General features: G+C 37.4%; 1 protein-coding gene across 8 annotated transcripts in view; it reads right to left on the bottom strand.

Moving 5' to 3' along the window:
- Nucleotides 1-14744, bottom strand: part of ARHGAP42 (Rho GTPase activating protein 42) — a 287300-nt gene that overhangs the window by 118996 nt on the left and 153560 nt on the right. The window lies entirely within an intron of this gene.

Below are 14744 nucleotides of genomic sequence, written 5' to 3'. Positions count from 1 at the left end.
TGCAAATGACGTATCAGATAAAGGGCTAGTTTCCAAGATCTATAAAGAACTTATTAAACTCAACAGCAAAGAAACAAACAATCCAGTCATGAAATGGGCAAAAGACATGAACAGAAATCTCACAGAGGAAGACATAGACATGGCCAACATCCATATGAGAAAATGCTCTGCATCACTTGCCATCAGGGAAATGCAAATCCAAACCACAATGAGATACCACCTCACACCAGTGAGAATGGGGCAGATTAAGAAGGCAGGAAACCACAAATGCTGGAGAGGATGTGGAGAAAATGGAACCTTCCTGCACTGTTGGTGGGAATGTGAACTGGTGCAGCCACTCTGGCAAACTGTGTGGAGGTTCCTCAAAGAGTTAAAAATAGACCTGCCCTACGACCCAGCATTGCACTGTTGGGGATTTACCCCAAAGATACAGATGCAGTGAAACGCCAGGACACCTGCACCCCGATGTTTCTAGCAGCAATGGCCACAATAGCCAAACTGTGGAAGGAGCCTCGGTGTCCATGGAAAGATGAATGGATGAAGAAGATGTGGTTTATGTATACAATGGAATATTCCTCAGTCATTAGAAATGACAAATACCCACCAGTTGCTTCAACGTGGATGGAACTGGAGGGTATTATGCTGAGTGAAATGAGTCAATCGGAGAAGGACAAACATTATATGTTCTCATTCATTTGGGGAATATAAATAATAGTGAAAGGGAATAGAAGGGAAGGGAGAAGAAATGGGTAGGAAATATCAGAAAGGGAGACAGAACATAAAGACTCCTAACTCTGGGAAATGAACTAAGGGTGGTGGAAGGGGAGGAGGGCAGGGGGTGGGGGTGAGTGGGTGACGGGCACTGAGGGGGGCACTTGATGGGATGAGCACTGGGTGTTATTCTGTATGTTGGCAAATTGAACACCAATAAAAAATAAATTTATTACTAAAATAAAAAAAATACTTAGGTACTGTGATTTTCATAGATTTAAATAAATCTCCAAAGACGTTGATCTCTCCATGGAAAATAAATTTTCTATTAAAGGATATATTAGCTTTCCTTCAGTTAACTAAATTGAATAGAGCAATCATCTGTACTATCTGTCAATTATTTGTGATTTGAAGATTTTCCTCACCTTATCTATGGCCTGTTGGTCATTCACTGTGGTCTATTTTCAAGTAAGTGAAAAGGAAAACTTTAGCCTAACTTAATCTACTTTGTATATCATTAACAATACTCTCAAGTTAATTGGAAAGTCCATTTTAATGCAAAGGCTAAGAACTGAAGTTATTTGTTCTTTCCTACAGTCCAAATATTGTCTCTCTATATCATGTAGCCCAACGTCAATCACAGACTAGGAACATCTGAATGAAATTAATTCACAATAATAAAAGATTAAATTTAAAACCGAAACACTCAAAGGCCTAATTCAATCCCTTAAACACAAATACACACACACACACACACACACACACACACACACACACAAAATGTTTCTCTAAAGAGCAGTGTGGTTGAATAAGGATTCTGTCATTTATCATAAAATGATCTCCCAACTCTCCATTGAAATCATATTATTCAAATGTTCCTGGCATTGTGGGGAACATATGATGAGCACCAGGAGGAAAACCCAAGGTGAAGGAAATAACAAAGTTCTTTGAATTGCTTTTAAAATACAAGCGTGCCACATGGTGACCATCTGTTCTCCATCTCCAGTTGAGGAAGTAGAAGGAAATGGACTGAGTCTGAGACATTTAGGTTAATCATAAGGATGAATTCTCAAACTACTTAGTATACCTGACTATGCTGGTAGACATGAGGTAATAACAAGTGAAACCAAGTAAGCCAGAGAACTTCCTGAGACCTCAGTTACAGACTATAAATGGAAAACCAGAAATAAAATGTGCTTCTAAAAGCAGACCGAAATCAATAGCCAAGTTGACAATACCTGAGAATTATGATGACTGAGTGAAACCTGACACTTTAACACTTTTCTAGAGGCTGCTGTAAGGTTGTCTTCATGAATGTCACACTCTTCATTTGGTTCTAGGCAGGTATCATACATAGTTCCATTTGTAGTTACAAAGACGGCTTCTTTTTTTATTATGCTTTTTAAATATAGGCCTAAATACCAGATTCTGCAGTGGGAATTTGAGAGAAGCCTATAGCACTATTTTTTTTAAAATTGGATCAGTATAACTGATCAATTAGCAAATATAATATTCAAGAAGCAGACTGCTATTGGTTATAGTCTGATACAGACAAGGAGCTACCCTGTCAAAGCTTCTGTTTTTAGAATGTTCTACTCACAGGGCATAGCTAGCCTTCCCCAACAGTGCTAGTTCCAAAATACATAAAGTAAAATGCTTATCTTTCAAGGTACTAACATGGTTGCAACTTGTCCAGTGTCTCTGTCCATATTACATAGGGCTTTCAGTTCAGGACATTTAACTATATATTTTTCCTTTTAGGGCTTTCCCCTGGGGATCATCTAAGAAAGGCTACCCTTCCCCCCAAACATCCTGATTTATTCAATGATACTAAGTACTCAGGCTACTAAGGCCCACACATGAACAAGATATACTGCCTATTCTGGAGTCCCTCATAGTCTAGTGTAGGGAAGAACTGAAACAGAACAAAAATAATCAAACACATTGGTCAGGCACTAGTGACCAGCTCACAATCAACATAAATCAAGACATGGGCTAAAACCAAAAAAGCAATTTGGGAGATAAATTATGGCTGCCAACACTTCTGTACATCCTAAAATGTTTTAGAGCCTAGACACTTTATGTTTACATTATTCAGAGATATCTTTACTGGGATGGAGGTTGAGGGACAGAGAAGAATCATATTTATTTTAAGGGAGATTCCTCTGGTACCAACATAAAGGAAGCATTTGAGAGGGTAAGTACAGGTAAGAAACAACTGGGGATGTACAGGAAAAAATAAAAAAGTACCAATTCAATAAATCTTTCATGACTTGGTGGCTATATGGACACGAGGAGTGATGTGAGGTATAAAAAAATGACAGAGGTTTCTAGCTACAAAAAAACCAGGACATTTTTATGGTTATTTCATGTACTGAGATCAGGAAACCCACCCTTGTCTCATACTCCTCCTTTTCCTTAAACATCTACCTCCATAGGTCCTACCTATGATTTATGGCTCTAAAATGCAGAAGTAGAAGGTTTAGAATACATTTCAAAATTATTGCAATAATTTAGGACTTTAATGTCTCCCAGTTAAACTAATTAATACCTACCTGGTCTTCCTGCAAGTACTGGTGCTTCCTCTGTTACCTACATTTTCATTAGAATAATTAAAAGAAAACACAATTCCTTCTATAACGTGCCCCTTTGTAAATGGTTCCCCAAAGCCAAGGAACAAAGTTCAAACCTCTTAGCCAAGTAAACAGGCCTTTCAGGATGCAGCACTTCCATCTGTCTTTGGTCTTATCTCCAACACTTCCAACTTCCTATCTCATGCTCTAGTAATACCAACATTCCTGAACTTCTTCCTACATACCATTAAAATCTCTTGCCTGCTTTGCCTACACTCTTTGTTCTGCCAGAAAGACACTTCTTCCTCTGGCTAACTCTCACTCATCCATCAAGACACCTCCACCGTCAACTTCTCAGAGACTGGACTTCCACATTAGATCAAATGCCCTTTTGTGTTCTAAATGAACTTTGTATCTACAGATAGCTCTCAGTATTTATGATGGCATATACATAAAAATCTCTATTTTATCCATCAATAGTTGCTGACTTTGGATTATTTCCTATGGCTTACTCATCTTTGTACTAAATAGGTCTAAGAAAAATGTATACTTGCTATGTACAAGGTTAATAAATGTTTTTAGACCTAATGATCTGGAGACTATATATAAATAGTAGCAACTGAGAGAGGAGAGCGAGGAATGAGAAGGACAGTAAAATAAAATAAACTTGCTATGGGCTACACAGACTTTTGTTCCTGATTCATCTGTGAATAAATGCCCTATGAAATATTTTCTTGGGGGACGCCTGGGCTCAGGGTGTGATCACCAGTCCGGGATCAAGTCCCACATCGGGCTCCCTGCATGGAGCCTGCTTCTCCCTCTGCCTGTGTCTCGGCCTCTCTCTCTGTGTGTCTCGTGAATAAATAAATAAAATCTTTAAAAAAAAGAAACATTTTCTTGGAATTACAATTAAGCCATGTTTTTGATAATGCTTCCTTTTGTGGGGGTTGAGAGTAGTGATACTGACTTCCATATTTGGTCTCCCATCTCCCTTTCTGGCACAGAGCTCCTAAAACTATTCTGAAATTTCTTAAAAATGCTAAATATGTCTTGATATTTATAATAAGACCACTTCAGCCATACCTGAATTTACATTAATAAGGCAACTTTTGCAAAGCCCCTAAGGATGAGAGCTGGTTGTCAGTGGAGACATCCATGTGATTATAGGATTGAAATTTTCAGTCCTACCCTTTGTCCTACCATAACCTACAGGGAGAAGAAAGGGCCTGGAGACTAAATTAAATCACCAATGGCCAATGATTTAATCAATTATGCCTAAGTAATGAAGCCTCCAAAAAACCACCCAAAGATGAAGTTTGGAGAGCTTCCATACTGGTGAAGACATGCAGGTGCTGGAAGAGTATGGAAGCTCCACTCCCCTTCCCACATTTCTTGCCCAATATCTCTCTTCCATTTGACTCCTCCTGAGTTAAATCTTTTTATAATAAACTGGTGGTCTAGTAAGTAAACTGTTTTTCTAAGTTCTGTGATCTGCTCATTAGTCAAACCCAAAGTAGGAGTCATGAGCAGCTCCAATCTATAGCCAGTAGGTCATAAGTATAGGTGGGACTTGTGACTGGCATCTGAAAGTAGGAAGTGGGGGGACGGTGTATAGGACTAAATGTTTAGCTTATAGGATCTCACACTATTCTCCAGGTAGTATCAGAATTAACTGCTTGGTGATGTGTAAAAAAACACATGTCACTAGAGTACTATCTGTTTTCATTTATCTCATATGCCTCAGAGGAATCAACTACCTGATTTCTTGTCATTAAAGATTCTATAAGACTCTACATGAAATCAATTCAATGTAACATAATCAAGACATTTGGTTCCCTAAAGTCTCTGGCTGCAACTGAGTTGATGCAATCAGAGGACTAAATCTCTGGACTGTTTACCTTGATTTATGCCCTGTCAAGCATGAAGGGAAAATGGTTATTTTCCTCAAGCTAGTAGCACAGGGCATAACAGAAGAGGAGGGAGTCTTTGGAGTCAATCAGGGTGAATATCCCAACTCCATTATTTAATAAATTCTACCTCATATATAGATGAGGTCATCTTTGGGGGCTGCCAGATCTAATATGGCAACTGGGCATCTGCCACATACCCAGGGAAGAAGGAAGTATTTTCTAAGACAAGCCACCGTGCACTATATCTCAGGCTCATGGTCAGGAGGACCAGACAGGGAGCTGGATTTGAACCTACAAGGACACTTACCCAAATAACATGCAATCTAAAGATTTCCAATTTTCCACTGCTGTACAGTCACCCAGGCTGTCTACCCACTTTAGCATTTCCAAGATTCACTGCTTTTAGCATTCCTACTAGGGTGTGGCCTTCTAGTAGAATTCAGCTCTCTTTGTACCCTAAGAAAACTCCACATCTCTCCTGAATCCAGAAATTCTTTTGTCTGGTTATTAGTTCTGGCCAGTGGAGTATGCCTAGGAAGGATTTAGAAATATCCTGAAATATGAATGATAAATTTCCCTATAGTAAAGTCATAACAGACAAGAAACTGAGAGAGGTAGGAAGGGAGACAGAATCTGAATTAAGTAGTTTGTTTCACCAATCACATTTTCATTTTTGTGACTTCATCATTAAATAATTCCATTTTGGCTTCTATGTGACATATTTGGACCAATCTGCTAGCTAGTAGCAAATGATTCCTTTCAACATCTTTTAAGTTTATTAGGCTTATAAGATTATTTACAAAAATAACTTCCTAGCTATTAAATGAAGCTGAACTTGAAAATAAATACAACAGATTCAAAGAATGCTACCCAAGACCGTGGATTGGATTTTGGGACAATAGAGCAAAAGGACTGATGTGGTTTATATAAGACCACCACCATCAACAATATAAACTTTACTGCTTTTAAAAGAAGTTTTAATTACTACTGTAATAAATTTTGCTGAAATGACAACTTGAACAATTTACAGTAACTAAAGAAAACCAAATGATACCAATCCCAGATTGGTAAGTTTTATGTTATGATCAAGATACTAAACAACTGTACATTATATCCTATAAAGAGGATATATGGGGAAGACCACATACATGGCATGACCACATGGTACAAGTGAATGAGATCAAAGTAGGAGAAATATCCACTCTCTGAATTCTCATTCTAATTATGCTTAAGGTTAGCATTGCTCATAAAATGAACTTTAAGGGTGAGAAACTAACTACACAGATTGTTGTCATATGTATTATTACTAGCATCAAAATTGTCCAGACATGATAAACTATCCCAGATATTATTTCTAAAAAATATATGGCAGCCTGAGAACCATACTCATGTCTGGGGGTTATTCAAGCACCCCACAAAGACTCCTACCACAGTTCTTCTAGACCCCAATTATTAAACCTGTCCCTTTTTCTGGTCTTACTGTTTTTATTAATACTCTTCTTTATGCAGTTTCCTAAATCAAGCATCCAACTTCAGTCTTTGGAATTTTGCTATCAATGAGCAAACAGACATGATAGATCGATACCAATATTTATACTGGGTTACTCTGTGCCAGGCACTGGGGATATCAAAATGAATACAGAATCTTTCTAAGAGCTCAGTCAAGAGATGAAGATAGACATGTAGAAAGATAAATCAGAGCCAAGTTCAAAGGCTGTGTCCTGAGCAGAACAAGGGTTCATTGACTGATAAAACCCACAGATCCCAGGCTAACAGATCTTGTAATCTGAGCCCCCCAAATTTTTATTGTAGATTTAATCTTTCTGCCAAAGACTTTTAACCCCAAAACCCAAATGAAGACAAAAAAGGAAATTGTAAATGATGAAGGAGATCTGAAGGATGTATAAAGAAGTCAGAAGAAAGGAGGGAGGGATCATTATCAACAGTTTAGAAAAGAAGGAACGAAGAGCCTATTATAGTATAGCCAGTAGGAGGAAAGGAGTTAAAACCAACCAGAATTCACTAGTTCAAAGCCTGTTACGTATAACGTGGCAAAGTAGATAGGAAATGAAGAACGGAAGATGGGAATCGGCCAACAAGGAATGGTGATACTAGCCTGTGATCTTGTGCCCCAAGAAGAAACCCACAGCAACGCCAATGAGCACTATCTTTACTCAAAAGGTAAAAGAAAAAAATATCTTTCTCTGAAGAAGTTTACAATTATAATCTAGTGAGAGTGGATGGTGGTACAGTGAGAGAAGCTCATATAATGCACAGAATTGACAGGTAAGCACGGAAGGGGGAAGTATTATTTCTTTCACATTCCTCTCCTGGGTCACTTCTCTCTGAAGTCATTCAAATATTTCATACCCAGGGATAATCTCCAACATAGAGAAGGCCACACTTTAGAGCTGAAGAGCCCAATGACGTGATACAGAGCAGTGCTTTTCAAGCTTCACTGCACACTTGAATCAACTAGAGATCTTGTGAAAATGAAGATAGTAATTTAGTTAAGTCTAGAGTGGGACCGAAGATTCTGCATTTCTAATAAAATCCTAGTTCGTGCGCTAAATTACATTTGGAATGATAAGGATATGGAGAACACTGTTTCTCTTGCTAGCACATGGAAAACTGATGACAGGGCAGAGAATCTCAGCCAGGTTCTATAAATATTATCCAAAAGAGTTTAAAAATGAGGCTAAGGAAAAGCTGCAATTAGTCCACTGTGGAATTAGAATGAATGGGAATTCACAGTTTTTAAGCATCAATTTTGTACTAGGCACCTCCACACATATATTAACTCTTACAAACCCTGGGAAGAATAGGTATCACCTTTAACTGGCATGAAAGTTAAGTAACTGTCCTGAAGTCATCAAGTTCACACATGACACAGCCAGGAGTCGAAACCAAGGTCTCTTTGACTCAAAATTTGTGCTTTTTACTCCAAAACAAAGTACTTGCTGAGAAGCCAAACTCAGAGTACAAACAAACCTGAATGAGGAACTTTAAGGGGAAGCCATGAGAAGCTACAGTCTTTCTTTTCCAAACATTAAACGCTACTTGGTAATTAAAGAAAATGTAAGTAAGAGATTCCATCCTAAAATTCTAGTATATAGAATAGTCTTATATCAATATTAAAGCATAGTAAAGCCCCACAGTACATAGGAATTTATTTCCCAAAGGAGTATTATTCTTTCAGAAATAAATTAAAACTAAAATTTCCCAAAGGCTAAGTAAACAACATAATGGATCAGAAAATACATACAGAAAATGTTCAAAGTATCAATGCATTTGAGCTTAATTTTCAAAAGGTAATACTGTTCTTTCAGATTTTAGTCCACTGTACATCAAGAAAAATTAAACAAATACTACTTAGCACTCTAATTCTAATGGATTAAAAAAAAATCAAGAATTTGGCTTAAAGAGACAATGCCTCTCACAATGAGCTCACCAGCATTACCAGCTGGGACCAGTTAACCACATTTACCAAATAAGGCAAGTTTTTTCAATGCTTGAAATCTTTCTACAGTGAGCTCACTTCACTTCTCACTGGGTTTCTACAGTAATTGTAGAGGTCATCCCTCCAACTTGGAGTCAGTAAATCAGCAGGCTCTCAAGGCAAGTGTGGGCTGCATGGTCTCTGGAGAGCATTCGGTTTGGCTTCATATTTCTACTGACTGGGTACAGTAGAGAAAGGCACAAAATCTACTCTAAAAGCAGAAGAAAAAGAAGCTGTCTGTATTAAGCAAAACCTATTGATAAAGTCAATGTAAGCTGCTTAATAGTGTGAATAAAAATGGTAGACCTTACCTTATTTCTCGCACTGTATGTGTCCAGTTGCAGACATACTTGTTATCTAGTGCTGAGTCTTGACAAACATATTCACAATTTTCAACAATTTTGGTTACCAAGAGTCACCTTATGGTACAATCCCAAAACACCAAAATAAAATTTCTTTCCATTATTAATGGCTGCTTTTGTATAGTTGTAAAAATGGTGCACACAAACAAAAGAGATTTAAATCTATGATGACATCTACCTCCTTCTTACTTAAAATAACACTGCTGGGAGGAGGACAGTCCATGTATTTAGCAGTTTCAGTTGTGATTTGAAATCTCAACAAAGCAAGCAATTGTAAAATGGTTTTTACTTAGCCATCTCTTAACTAAATATATTGATTCAGAGGTAAAAAGGATTCTTCATCTTTTCCTCAATTGCTATATGCAAAAAACCATAGCTCTAAACTGGGCATATTTATTTGGCATCAAAGATAAAAGATTCCCAGGAAGATATATATGCTTGAAATAAAAAATCTTGGTGTTTATGTTTATGACTTTTAGTCACTAATCTGTTCAAAGGCACACCCAGTTTTATCTTACAATAGATTCTGTGGTTTTCTAATCTAGGAAGGCAAGTCATCAAACTCACTTTGTTAAGTTTGAAACCAGGGAAGGCCCAAATCTGCAAGAAGACCTAAAAAACTAGAGAGTTAAAAGTGAAATTTGTTTCAGGACTTAGACTAGGCATTGCAAAATTTCTCCTGTAAGGGGCCAGATAGTAGTATTTTATGCTTTGTGGTCCTCATGCTACTCAATTCTGTGGCTGCAGAGTGAGAACCATCATAGAACTACAAATGGGCAATGCTGTCTTCTAATAAAACTTCATTTATGGGCACTGATATCTGATTTCACATAATTTTCATGTCATAAAATGCTGTTCTTTTAATTTTTTTGAACTTTAAAATGTAAAAAACACCCATATTCATAGTTCAAGGGCCACACAAAAACAGGTGGCAAGCCAAATTTAGCATATAATTTGCTAATCTTGGGCCTTAAAACAGAAATTTACATTTTCAATTCAGAAAAGGAAACAAAGGACAACCTTAAACTCTTCAGAGTGGAAAACTCATCCTGAGGTAAAAGAAAATGGAGTCACCTGGGTCCCTTAATGAGACAGTTCCTCTGCACTGGTGCTGGTACACAGTAACTGCTAAAACCATCACACAGGATGGCGGGCTCACTCTCTCCTGTGCCATGATTCCTCTGGGAATTTGGTAACAGCTGAATTCACAGATGGGAACATCAGCCTCTCATACCCAAAGGAAAGGACAGAAATAAGTTTTAAAGAGGAAAAGTGTGGTAGACTGAAGAAATATACTGACTGAGAAGAAAAGCATTACAATGGCAGGAGCTGCTGTATCAAAGCAGAGAATAAGAAAAGCAGTGGCCTAGGGACACCTGGGTGGCTCCGTTGGTTAGGCATCCAACTCTAGATTTTGGCTCAGGCTCAGGTCATGATGGTAGGGTCATGAGATCCAGCCCTACTTTGGGCTCCCACTCAGCACAGAGTTTGCTTGAGATTCTTTCTCCCTCTCCCTCTGTTCCTCCCGCAACTTGTGAGTGTGCTCGCTCTATCAGTCAATAAATAAAATCCTTTTTAAAAAAAGCAGTGGCCTAAGGAAACTGCAGGGCTTAACAAAGAGTCTTATCTTTGAACTACTTGGGAAGTGAGGAAGATTATTCTAGAGGTTTGTGGTTTGCTGGAGGGAGTGGGTGGGAGTTTAGAGTAAAGGTGCTTTATACAACACAGGCCTGAGGTTTGCTTCCTCCTGGTGTGGTTTTCTGGTTACCACGCCTGTGTGGCTGGCAGGTACACAGAAATGGCTGGATCTCCTGCTGGTAGAAAACATTTCAAAAACATTCTAATGCAAATATTGATGAATTATTGGCTGATTGCTGGTTTCTCAGACTTTAGCCTTTCACGATGCTCCTAAGTCATCTTAAAATACAAAGACTCTGCCCACATGAGTATTATATCTGCCATATGAATAAAGTATCAAGGTTAGGAGCATGTGTCTTAGACACAGATTGCCTGGGTTAAATCCTTGTGCTTTGTCATTTACCAGATGCCTAATTCCTAACAAATAACATTGGTAAGAAGAGGATGAAAATAGTAGCCCCAACCTCATAGAGTTGTTGTAAAGATGAAATAAATATATGTGAGCTGCCAAGAATACATCTGATGTGTATGATCAATATAACAACAACAACAAAAAACCCCAAAACAAAAAAACAAAACGCTTCTTAGTGGCAGCACAAAACTCTCCATTATTTTTCCTCAACTGAATATTTTCTGCCTCATTTTTCACTAATTCGCCTTCACCTTCCATTTATATTTGCATGCTAAGCTATGGCCCAATATTTATTGGTATCATGAGTTATGACACTCGTAGGTTTTACAACCAGTTTCATGAGTTACGTACAACACTTGTTTGAATGAAATAGAGTAGAATACAAATGAAAATACCAGATTATATCATATGTGGTAACAGAAGTATGTTAGCACATGTATTCACTGAATCATAATGTAAAATACATTTCTTAATGTGGTTCATGTTGGGGGGAGAGTGGCTAAAAGCAACAGCTCTAATCACACTGGAATATATGAAGTTTTTAAGCCACATCACCATTTTTTTACACCATTATGACTTTTTCTGTCTGAGATGCTGCTTATCCTTTGCACTAACTGGAAAGTTTCTTTTAGCCATTACACTGCACCTGCTGATGCCAGAATATCACAAAAGTTTTTGCCAACCTCTGATCGGTTAAAAGAGTGACCCATTCTTTCCACTGTGCTTGTAAATACTATGCATGTATTTCAGATATAACATTAATTCCATTTCATCATAATTATATGTTTCTCTGTGGTTTCTTTCACTGTACTGTTAGCTCCATGAAGGCAAGTATCATATTTTATTTTTGTGTCCCTAGACTTCACACCATTCTTCACAAAGCAGATTAACACTGTCTAGTTGAATGTTTTTGTATCAATGACTCAAGATGGATGATGGCATGCTAATCAACTTCCTAATGACTCAGAGACAGGCAAGGAGGATTAAGTAGTAGAGGAGAACCTGTTATTATATGATAGAATATAGACACCAAAATATCTCATTACTTTGGAATGAAGTAACTGATAGCATAGCAAAAGTCTCACCGTCAAGCCCACAGTTTACTAAGCAAGTATGGAATCATTGCTGCTGCGATTTTATTTTGATCTGAATAAACAGTGTGACGTGAACAATGAAAAGTTAAATAATTTTATAGGTCACTACTGATATGTATGTTTTTAAATGTGGTGGTAACCAGACACCCTTTGGGGCTTCAAGTTCAGTTTTCACTGCTAAATTTTAACAAGAATATTTAAAGACTGAAGCTGTTTACAGAAAACAAGAGTTTGGTAAATTGAAACAATGTTCTATTACGAATAACTATATATAACAGGAATGTTCAGCAAATGCAGATGCTTCCTAATACTGAGTCTGGCAATTTTGACAATGGATAGTAAGTACATGTTTTGTTGATTGTTTTGTTTTGTTTTTTTTTGCTGGACTAGATATGAAAATTTTCTGTATTTCAGATATAACAAAAGGTTTAATTAATTTTGTAGGGAAAGTAGCCTTAAGTTCATCATACTTTTAATTCTATCAAAATCTCCTAAATACCAAGTCACACTGGTTGACAGTCCTTAGAGAGTTTCCAATTACTTCAATGTGTATTATAAAGTTTTAATTCCAATTTGATACACATAAAATATAGGTGAGGGCAATAAAAATTGCTCAATAAGACACCATTAAAATTTAAATGCTGACATAATTCATTTGCAACAACTCTAAAGTATAGATTATAAGGTACAAAAATCAGTATTCTATAAAAATTATTTGAAAAATCCTTCCTCTTTCTTCTTTCCTAGATCACCCCAAAAATAAGCTTTGACACTTGGGTGTATTTTCCCAATAAGCAAGCAACTGTTATAGTATAAAATTAAACAAAGGATGGTATTACTCACAGAGGGTAGTCATTTTATCAGAGGTCCCCAGTAAACATCAAATGATGTGTACTACAAACCCATCTATTCCTGATGCTTAAAACATACCCTTGTTGGTATTTGACAACTTGCTTTGAATTCTAAAATACAAGTGTGAAATAAAATGTTTTGCAATTTGATTGTGTTGTTTTCCACAGAAATCAGTATGAAAATTCCTAAATGTTTCAGAATATTTCTGACTATTTAAATTTGGGGAAAAAAATCACTGATAATTTCCCAACCACCTGAAGGACAACTGGAATGGCAAGGATCATGAAAAAGGTGTAAGTAAAAATATCAATGTGTTAGCAATTAGAAACATAAAATCTCATGGAGCAAATTCTTCTGGAATAGGGCAGCCAACAGATGTGGTAGAGGAAAAGAATGTATCTATAGATAAAAACTCTGACTAAACTGAACCCAAGAAACCAGCTTGTTTTCTGGAGAAGATGTAAAGTACACAGGGGACATTTCCTCAGGGAGATGCTCCAACTGGAGCTTCTCAACCCCACTGTTGTCTCTATTGAAAGCACGAGGCCTAGAAAATTTTTATTAGGGCAGCCCCAGTGGCTTGGCGGTTTCGCTCCTGTCTTCAGCCCAGGGCGTGAACCTGGAGACCCAGGATCGAGTCCCACATCGGGCTCCCTGCATGGAGCCTGCTTCTCCCTCTGCTTGTGTCTCTGCCTCTCTCTCTCATGAATGAATGAATGAATGAATGAATGAATGAATAAATCTTTTAAAAAAAGAAAATTTTTATTATTTGGAATTTTTCCATCTACCAGGTTAAATTTAAGTAATTGGATTTGCTACAGAGAAGACTTCATTACATAGAAACAGGCTTGATTCTTACCCAAGAAGGTTGAAAAAAGTTCTATTGAATAACAAGGTTTCACTCTCTAGAACTCTCAGTGTCAATTTTAACAATGATATTGGGAGGCTCTACTACATTTCATCAATTACTGTTAATGTAAGGCTCTTGTAAATTGTGTTAAAATTTAATAAGCTATATATCTGACCTAAAAATTTTGTGTAAAGGCGGGGTGGGGGGCGCACCTGGGTGGCTCAGTTGTTTAAGCATCTGGCTCTTGATTTCAGCTCAGGGCATGGTCTCAGGGTCCTGAGATCAAGCACTGCCTTGGGCTCCACACTCACCAGGGAGTCCACTTGATATTCTTTTCCTCTCTCTTCTCCTTCTGCACCCCTCCCATGCTTGCTCACTCTCTCTCTCAAGTCAATGAAAACAATCAATCTTTTAAAAATTAGGATAGGGATCTTTTGTAAAAATTCAATTAGGGAGGATGCTTAAGACGTTTCCTAGGTATCAGTCTTTAGGAATGAACGTAAGGATAATCAGGAGGAAAGAAAGTGATAATCTTATCTTCAATTTATTATAATTAAATTATAACATGAGAGTTTATCCTCCTGTCTGAGCATACTGACAGCTACTTAATGAAGTTATAATGATCTCTGTATGTATGTAAACACACATCTACATTTAACATATAATGATGTAATAAATATATATTGATTGAGTTGTACAGCCTTTAGGTTATGTCCCTATGCACAATTCTTATTATGGGAGGCTCAGCTTTTATAGTAGACCAGCAAGCTCTGAAATGCATGATGCTGCAACAGTTTCTGAAACGTGTACAGACACTAAATGGCATCACTTGTCAAGTAAAGA

This window comes from Canis aureus, chromosome 23, assembly GCF_053574225.1.
Source record: "Canis aureus isolate CA01 chromosome 23, VMU_Caureus_v.1.0, whole genome shotgun sequence".
NCBI lineage: Eukaryota > Metazoa > Chordata > Mammalia > Carnivora > Canidae > Canis > Canis aureus.
The sequence above is the reverse complement of the archived record's forward strand: the minus strand, read 5'-3'. Positions and strand labels throughout refer to the sequence as shown.